Source organism: Magnolia sinica, unplaced genomic scaffold, assembly GCF_029962835.1.
Source record: "Magnolia sinica isolate HGM2019 unplaced genomic scaffold, MsV1 ctg119, whole genome shotgun sequence".
Lineage (NCBI taxonomy): Eukaryota > Viridiplantae > Streptophyta > Magnoliopsida > Magnoliales > Magnoliaceae > Magnolia > Magnolia sinica.
In genome coordinates, this window is record NW_026682763.1 from 260,001 (window position 1) to 270,259 (window position 10,259).

The window sequence follows — 10,259 nt, forward strand, 5'->3', positions numbered from 1 at the left end:
TGTTATGTTTACATTGCTTTCTTGATATGCATGTGCTATATTGAGATTTGTGTATTCTAAGTGTATTTATAAAGTACCGTATACGTATAAAATACGCACTTATGTTTGCCATGATTTTTGGTCATGTATGTATGCTAGATGCATGTATGACAACTCCTTGGAAGAAGGAATTGTCTAAGTGCATGTATTTCAACATGCGTCATGTATGTTGTTCCATGGATGCTAAGTGTTTGTAGAAATGCATGAATGACCTACGTGTAACTGATTACACTAAATGCAGGCGTTGAGAAGTGATTCTCAATACTTCTATGGATGCGCATGATTTCCCTTATGCATTTACATTCCAAGTTATTTAAATTCAAGCATTCCTATGCTTACATTTATGTTAAATTGATATTCTTCAGATGTGTATGCACCATGATTTGAGTGGTTGTTCCATTACTGTTTTACATTCCATATGAATATTTGTCGTAGTGTAGGATGTTTGGGACTATGCCTTAGTCCAGAAATCGGTAATTGACCCTTTGGTCGTGGTTGAGATTGCTTTCGCCACGTGAGACGCATTAGACGAACCCGAGTCGTATTAGAGTTGGCGGCAGTGGTTTGGCCACGCGGAGTGTTTGCGCACTCTATGTCGTTCAATTCAACGTGCGCTCGTGCTAGTCGAGTTCGTCAACTAACCCGATTGTCCAGTGTATGTTAACCATGTATGGACGCTACTGCTTGAATCTAGGGTACCGAACTTACCAGTGAAATCCTAATAACCATGGTACCTGATCCGCTAAGACTCATGAGCCGGACATGGTGGTATGGGACACCGTGGTCGAGCTGTCGGCCTACGCTGGGGTGACGAGCCTCCCGTAGTGACCAAAGTGAGCAACTAAACTCGTGAGCCGATTATGGTGGTATGGGACACTATATTCGTCCGTCGGCCTACATTGATTGGTGACGAGCCCTTTGTAGTGACCTCGAGCATACCGGATACCGCAAGGAGGTGACGAGCCGATCTGTGGTAGTAAGGGCATGAAAGGCGTGCATTGATTGGTGACGAGCCCTTTGCTACGACCTCAACTATATGATCGTATGAGATGTCTAGGATTGACGACCCTAGTATGGATCACTGTTGGATGGTGATATGAGGAAGGTATCTTAGCTTCCCAATCCTGCTGTATGAATTGGACTAATAACAACTTGGTAATCATATCCATGCACCGCATTTGCATGTGCTTTGTAGATGTGGCGCACTTTGAGGCGATGTCATGCGTAACGTAAGATGAAGACGCTGAGGGTGTACGCGTGAGGGCACGCATCATATTGCATTCATACCTGCATTAACAAGAGTACTTAGGATTTATTTAATTGTCCTGCTTTATCATTACTGTTTGATTGAACTGATAACATGTTAACCAGTGCCTTATTGTTCCACTGAGTTGATCACTCACTCCCACGTTTCGGGACGGTGTTTTAACCCACCGGACTGCCTCTGTCTTAAATGCAAATGATGATGCGACGCCCGAGGCAGAGCAGCTGGATGACGACGAGGCGGCCTTCTCCTATATGCAGTTTTCTGACGGGTTCTAGCGAGCCTCGGTCAGTTGCGCGGGACCTATGGGATTACTATTTTGGGATCTAAAATGATGTAACTTGTACTTATAATTTTGATAAATAACACTTTTACACGATCTGGTTGTATATGTAATTCAGGGACTTACACTTGTACACATATTTTACTATAAGTCTTCCGCTTGCTTTATTCACTTATCCCTGAATCATATCTGCGTTTTGGCTTAATCTATCCCATGTTTATGTGCTAATACAGTCAACATACATCATTCATTAATTATGTTGCATAAGTGATGTTTTGGAACTCGGGAGCTGAGTTATGCTCGACCCCCGAATTTCAGGGCGTTACAAGTTGGTATCAGAGCATGATCTGGATTAAACCGGACCTGGGTTATGGTCACACACCGCACGTTGTCACCACTATAGTGTAATTGGGTGCGGGTCTATCATCGCTTTGTGTTTGTGCTCCGTAGTTTCTATCGGCGAAAGTTTCCTGAAAACCTTTGCCGAGTCGAGTCTGTACCCTTACCTGATCACACACAGCGACCCGAAACCTGTTCTAGACCCTCTATTAATGAGTGTAGATGGTCTACCCTCCCATTATTCATTTTTAAACCTTCCAGAAATCGCTGTTTGTATCAGATTTCTGTCAGAATGACCCGATAAACTTCAAATTACACAAGGGGCCAATCGGGGCATTTTCCGTGGGACCCAGGGGGGGAACCACATCATTTGGACCAAGGAGGACCAGGAGGACCTCGCCAAATCGGCGAGGCATCGCCGATATGTCCAGAGACCGGCGATGCCATCGCCGGCGGTCGGCGGGGGCGAGGGATCGCCGGTCGGCGGGCCGACGCGGGCCGATCGTCCATGAGGCTTGTGTGGCCCACCCCTCCACGGTTTTCACTTTAAAACCCCTCCTTTTACCTATTTCCTTTACAAAACCCTCTTCCAAGCTCTCCTTTTCTTCAACAACCTCTCCAAACTCTCTCAAATCTCTCCCAAATCTTCATCTTCCTTCCATTTTCGTGCAAACCCATCACCCCATTCTCAAATCTTCTATTCCATTGCTGATTTCTCCATTTTTCCCTCTCATTTGAGCCCTTTCATTCCCTTTTTGGCTCATAGTTGTGTGGAAGCTTCACCATCTTCCTATTTCTCTCTTTCTCTCATTTCTCATGGCCCTCTTTGAGATTGTGACGGCCATCTTTTCCATTTCTTCCCTTCTTTCCTTGATGGGGAAGAAGAGAGCGCCCGTGGATGAAGCCGGGCCGAGCCGCCCAACCCGTGCACGGAGGCCGAGAGGTGCCGCCGCTAGCACGTCCGCCACGCGCGAGTTCCAGATGAAGCGGGACCTCGATCCTCGAGCTCCTGTCAGTAGGACCTTGTTGGCGGAATTGTCGCATGGAGTCTATGAGGGGCGTAGAGTCCTTTTTGAGGCTCATGTTGATCCGCGGCTCTTTGGTGAGTTCTTTTTGTTGGAGCGCCTAGAAGGGGCTGGTTGGGGTCCCTTGTTCGAAGGCGAGTATCGCGCGAATGCTAGCACTGTTCGGGCCTTCTATGCCAACATTCTAGAGCCTTCGCTGGATCCTCTGCAGTTCAAGATTCCCTGTGGTAGCGGTCGAGTTGGAATTGTCAATGTTGCTTTGATATCCCGACTCTTGAAGGTGCCACTTGGGGAAGTGCATGCCAGTGAGAAGAATGTAGACAGTGTGCGCGAGAGGGATCGTCGCCGATCCTTGTGTGGTCGTCTGGTCGAATGGCAGCCGAATAGGAGTCTTTTGGCTTCTCACATGACGGACGACTTCCGTTTGCTTCACCACATCTTTACGTTCAATGTGTATCCAAGGTGGAGCAACCGCAGTGAGTGTACGCGCCTGATGGTAGATTTCCTATATCAGGTGGGGCAGGATGCGAAGTTGTGTGTGCCGACGTACGTCCTGCGTCAGATTATTCTCATCGCTCGTTCGAGTAGACGGACCGAGTCTCTTCCCTTTGGCCGCCTCATTTGCAAGATCGCACATGAGTTTGGCTATAGGCTTGGAGCTGAGAAGCCGGTCCCTGTTCGCTATATCAACTTGAGGACCCTTAAGCTGATGGAGGTTGGTTCTGGTCGGCTTGCCTCTGAGGGTGAGGCCGGGTCTGAGAGTGATGATGAGAGTTATGCTGAAGGTGGTGCGGAGTCTGAGGAAGAAGCAGAGCAAGACGAGGAAGAGATTGGGGCACAGGATTCGAGTGATCGCTCTCCTCCTGTGGTGTCCTGAGCAGGGCGCAGAGCAGGTTGCCAGAGATGCCCGTCTTACACGGCTTGAAGAAGGGCAAGCTGCTTTACGCCAGGAGATGGTGGATCTTCGAGGCTTGGTTAAGCACAAGTTCAAGAAGATGTCCCGGACTTTGAAGTCTATCCTGTGTTGCTTGCAGGATAAGGGTGCTCCGCCTCCGTCTCCTGATTCCGACGAGTAGCATCGTCGTGGCCGTCTTTGCTTTGTTTGTGTTTTTCTTTCTGTGTGTAGCCGTTGTTGGCTTGTAGTTGGAGTTGTTGTAGTGTGGTAGCTGTTAGTGGTTGTAGTAGTTGTGGTTGTTTGTAGTGTTAGATGTTGTTGTTTTCATGCTTTCCTAGTCGTGATTCATGTATTGCACTACTTGTATTGCGACGATTTTGGTTAATGGAATGCATGTGGTTTGTTTTGGTGTTGTGCTGTGTTGTTGTTGTGTGGATGGATTATGTGACTTAGAATCTGACAGGTTGCATCCTTTGATTTAATGTAGGGATGCCTCCTAAGGGTTCGAAGACTTCGGCCCGTCTTTCTCTGATTGATCGCTTGCAGGGGTTCCTCCCTTGAGCGATAGCCATTCGAGATCCGCAGGCGGGTCCATCTCGTCTTGGTGTTGGGTCGACACCTATGGCTCCTCCGGTCACACCCTCGGTTCTGAGCCGAGCCATGCACCTTCTTACGCTTACCGTCTGATATGTTTGAAGAGATGATGTTGTTGATGCAGCGGCAGCAGCAGCAGCGGCAGCGGCAGCAGCAGCAGCAGAGTTCCTCTCCTCCATGGCTGGCATCTGCTCAGTCAGTAGGGGAGACTCCAACTGTTTCACCTATGCCTCCATCCGGGAGTGCCAGTGCCAGTGTTAGTGCGGCACATTCGAGCGATTCAGCGCTTGAGACCTCCTACTTTGCGGGTTCTCATAAACCCGAGGAGGCCGAGTATTGGAGTGACCGCATCTCTAAGATGCGGAGGCCGTTGCCCTGCTCTGAGGGCGAGCCGGTTGAGCTTGCCACCTTCAGGGTTGAGACGGCGGCCCGGTTGTGGTGGGACAGTGTGCTTCGCCTGTCGAAGAGGACTTCGTGTGGTCGTGGCGGGCGTTTGAGGCGCGCTTCCACGAGAAGTATTTCCGGGCGTTCCGACATGAGAAGGAGAGTGAGTTCCTTCGCCTCCGCCGGGGAGGGTTGTCGGTTACGGAGTATGAGAACCGGTTTCTTGAGTTGGGGCGGTATGTTCCTTTGATCTGGGTGATCGGCCGATGAGGATGCGGCGTTTTTCTGAGGGGAGGACTGAGATCCGATCGAAGATTTCCTGTTGCTAGCATTTCTTCATATGCGGAGCTAGTGAGCATGTCCTTGCGAGCAGAGCAGGACGGAGATAGAGCGTCCCGCATGCGAGCACCGATGCCTCCTAGGCCGAGACCGGATTTCCAGGGTGCACCTTTCCTTGGCAAGAGGCCGCGTGTTGATTCTCCTCCTAGGCGTTCAGCGCCGCCCGCTCAGCAGATGAGAGCTGATCTGAGATGTTCTTATTGTGGAAAGGTTGGGCACTTGGACCGTTTCTGCTTTTCCCGTATGCGAGCAGGTGGTTTTACTCCACCGCAGAGGGTTAGCCGTCCGATGCCTCCGGTTATTTCTCCTCCTCCTCTTCGATCAGCACCAGCTCATCCATCCTTCAGACCTGCTCCTGGTTTCAGGCCACCTCATCGGCCCATGGTTCCTCCGCCGAATCGTCGGCGAGGCTCGTGTTCATGCGCTTTCAGGAGAAGATGTCTGACTTGGTGCCGAGGTCCTTTGAGGTGACAGCGCATATAGAAGGTATTCCCGTTTCTGTGCTAGTGGATACAGGGTCCACTACTTCTCTTATTTCTTATGCGGCAGTTAGGCGTTTGGGTTTGAGATCTGTTCCTATACCTGGAGTGACGCTTACTACCGCTACGGGGATGTCCTCTGCCTTGGGCAAGCGTTGTATGGATTGTTTGGTCGATCTGGGAAGTGGATCGATCCGTGTTGATTTGCTAGTCGCACCGCTTTATCACTACGATGTTATTATGGGTATGGATTGGCTCACGAGGATGCGAGCTGAGATTGATTGTGAAGCGAGATCAGTGACGATCCATGGACCTGAGGGCGAGATTGTTACTTTCCCAGTTCAGGTCAGTTACCCTATTCGTATTGATTTTTATTCTTCTCTGTTGGAGAGTTCGGCCGAGTCGGCGTTGGTTAGTACGCCGTAGTTCGGGAGTTTGAAGATGTGTTTGAGTCGATTCTGGATTACCTCCTCAGCGTGAGATTGATTTTGCTATCGATCTTATGCCTAGTGCGGCGCCCATTTCTTTACCCACCTATCGGATGCCTCCGAGTGAAATGGAGGAGTTGAGGAAGCAGATAGATGGTTTGCTAGAATTGGGTTTTATTCGGCCCAAAGTGTGTCTCCTTGGGGAGCACTGCTTTGTTTGTGAAGAAGAAGGATGGTTCCTTGCGATTGTGTATTGATTATCGCAGTTGAACTAGGTATCTGTGAAGAATAAGTACCCCTTGCCCAGTGATTGATGATCTGTTTGATCGGTTGAAGGGGGCACGGTACTTTTCGAAGGTTGATCTGCGGTCAGGGATCATCAATTGCGCGTCAAGGATGGGGACGTGCGGAAGACCGCTGACTAGCTCCGGTCATTATGAGTTCCTTGTGATGTCGTTCGTTGACGAACGCACCGGCCGTGTTCATGGATCGATGAACAGGGTGTTTCGGCCGTTTCTGTTTCGATTCGTCATTGTATTTATTGATGACATCTTGATTTATTCGGCGAGCGGGCAGAGCACGAGGAGCACTTAAGAGCGGTTTTGGGTACTCTTAGGAGCATCAGCTTTTCGCACAGTTCAAGAAGTGTGATTTCTGGAAAGAGGAAGTCAAGTTCCTGGGACATGTGGTGTCCAAGGAAGGTATAGCCGTCGACCTTGCCAAGGTAGCTGCAGTGCAGGAATGCCTGGTTCAGTTACTGAGGTGAGGAGTTTTCTTGGCCTTGCAGGATATTATCGACGCTTTATTCGGGACTTCTCGAAGATTGCCGGACCGTTGTCGCGGTGACACGGAAGGATTTGAAGTTTGCTTGGAGTGAGCGGCGGAGTTAGCTTTTCAGGCCGAAGGACAAGTTGACGTCCGCCCCTGTGCTAGTATTGCGAGCAAGGGGTTAAGTATATTATATATATGACGCCTCTCGTGTTGGTTTGGGTTGTGTCCTTATGCGAAAGGACAGGGTGATTGCTTATGCTTCGCGTCGATTAAGGAAACACGAAGAGAATTACCCTACGCACGACATGGATTGGCAGGTGTCATCTTCGCATTAAAGCTTTGGAGACATTACCTTTATGGTGAGGAGTTCGAGCTCTTTTGCGACCACAAGAGCCTTAAGTATATTTTCACGCAGCGTGATTTGAATATGAGGCGGCGCGCAGATGGATGGAAACATTGAAGGACTTCAAGTTCGATGTTTCTTACCATCCTGGTAAGGCAAACCTTGTGGCGATGCGTTGAGTCGCAAGAAGGCTTTGGAGTTTGCGGCTCCGCCGATGATAGCAGAGTGGGAGATGTTGGAGTTCGTGCGCGATTTTGAGCGAAGCTTACGGTGGTTGAGCCGTATGAGGTTATCGCACACATTCGTGTACGGCCGTTATCGACGAGAGGATCGTTGCGGCTCAGGGCAGATGATGAACTTTTGGTGAAGATGAGGCAGCTGAGTACAGATGGGAACTCCGACTGGAGTGTTAGTTCCGATGGGGGCCTACGTTTTCGTGGCGGTTATGTGTTCCTAACTCCCTGACTTGAGGCGTGAGGTTCTCGAGTTAGCCCATAGTTCTAAGCTTGCGATGCATCCAGTAGCACGAAGATGTATCAGGATATGAAGAGGTCTTATTGGTGGGACAATATGAAGGTCAAGATTGCTGAATTTGTTTCTCGTTGTCTCACGTGCCAGCAGGTCAAGGCAGAGCATCGCCGACCTCTGGGTTGCAGCCCATGCCCATAGCTGAATGGAAGTGGGATTTCATCTCTATGGATTTTATTTCCGGGTTGCCGAGGACGAGAAAGGGATTTGACTCTATTTGGGTGATCGTCGATCGATTAACGAAGTCGGCGCATTTCTTACCGATCGAGTCACTTACTCTGGACGAGTTGGCTAGGTTGTATATCAAGGAGATAGTGCGTCGACATGGATTCCCCTGGAGATTGTGTCCGATAGAGACACGCGTTTTACATCTATCTTACGGACTCGTATCCGAGGAAGCGATGGGTGTGGCGAAGTTCAAGACTGCGTTTCATCCGCAAACAGATGGGCGAGACGGAGCGCGTGAATCAAGTCCTGGAGGATATGTTGCGAGCTTGTGTTTTGGATTTCAAAGACAGTTGGGATGATTGTCTTGCGCCGAGTTCGCGTATAATAATAGTTTCCGGCGAGTATCGGCATGGCTCCCTTCGAGGCGTTGTATGGTCGCCGTGCGAGCACCACATTGTTGGGCGAAATTGGTGAGCGTAGTTTGCTTGGCCCGAAGTTGGTGCAGGTGACTTGAGAGAAGGTTGACATCATTCGACGTCGACTTCTAGCAGCACAGAGCAAGAAGAGTTATGTTGATACGAGGCGTCGACCGCTTGAGTTCGTAGTGGGAGATCATGTTTTTCTCAAGGTCTCTCCTATGAAGGGAGTTTTGCGGTTCGGTAAGAAGGAAGCCGACGCCGAGATTTATTGGTCCATTTCAAGTTCGGATCGAGTGGGAGCGGTAGCTTACCGCCTTGCTTTGCCCACACCTCTTGCGGGCGTGCATAACGTATTTCATATCTCTATGCTGAAGAAGTACGTTCCTGATCCTTCGCATATTATCAGTTGGGAGCAAGTGCAGTTAAGTGAGGATGCCACTTATGTACTGCAACCGACACGTATTCTGGATAGAAAGGAGCAGGTGCTGCGTAGCAAGGTTATCCCTCTCGTGAAGGTGTTATGGTCGCATCATGGCGTAGAAGAGGCTACTTGGGAATCTGAAGCTGAGGTCAGGAAGACCTACCCTCTGATCCTCGAGGATTATATGAAGGTATGAATTTCGAGGACGAAATTTTCTTTTAGGGGGGTAGATTGTAACGACCTTGGAATTTTTGTGCTAATCTTTCCTTAAGTAGTTGTTTTTGGGGTAATTAGCGCTTTACTTGATTGCTTGTGAAATTCGCATCAATCACTTTAAATTGTATCTGCATGGCTCTAAACGTGCAGATTAGTGAGCGCTACGTTACTCTGAAATCTGGGATCCATCGCTAAATCCAGTTGTTCTGGGGAATTTTTGGAAGATCTGGATCGGACCTAGACCGCGCGTCGAAAGTCCGATGGCGATGATCTTAGGCTGTTGCGGTCACTGAGTTGGGCTTGGTCTTCACCTCGAAAATCAAGTCGATCTGATGTTCCGGGTCGATTTGGTTGAGTTCGGAGTGAAGAGTGTGAGAACGGTTGGAATTTAATAAGCTTTTTATGAAATCTGAGTCGTGTCGCTTGCGCGACGATTTTAAGCTATCTGACCGTTGGATTCTGACCCAATTTCACCCTCGATCGGGATGGTTGGCCCAGGCATATCCTAGTGCTTGTGGACTGATCGAGTTTCCGTGACCGTTGAATTGAGTGTGGTCCGCCACGGTTGATCTACGATCGGTACGAAAACTCAGCCTGACCTAGATCCATGGTCAGTGAGCTTAAGTCCGACCTTTCGTGGTTATAGGCCCACCAGAAGTGCTTCGTTGGATCGAGAAAGGCGTACTTTGGTTATAACCTAAGTATACCTTGACCCTGGGGTTATTTCCATCATTTTAAGGCCTATATATAGTCCTTAAACCCTAGTTCTCATTTCCATACGAATTTTCTCTAACCCTAGCTTGGAAAGAGAGTGGAAAAGAGAGAGTTAGTGAGAGAGATTGGTTGGTGAATCATCTTGATTCTTCCTTGTTCTTCTTCACCTTTGAACCTTTACTTCGAATCGTTCCTCTGACGATTCTGAGTTCTTTTGGGGTAAGTTAAACTAACCCTAATCTGTGTTAGAGCTTAGATTAGACTTGGTGTTGTTGTATCTCATTTCTATCCTTATTTTAGGGTATTCTTGCGCCGTTGACGAAGACAACTCGTCTAAATCAGTTCGGCTATTCTTTCCTCGCTTAAGGTGCGGACTTTAAGTGTATAGGTTATGGTTTTCAAGGCTTTCAATCCCAGATAGTGATTTATTCTTGTTATGGATGAGATTTCACATGTCAAATGTTATGTTTACATTGCTTTCTTGATATGCATGTGCTATGTTGAGATTTGTGTATTCTAAGTGTATTTATAAAGTACCGTATACGTATAAAATACGCACCTATGTTTGCCATGATTTTTGGTCATGTATGTATGCTAGATGCATGTATGA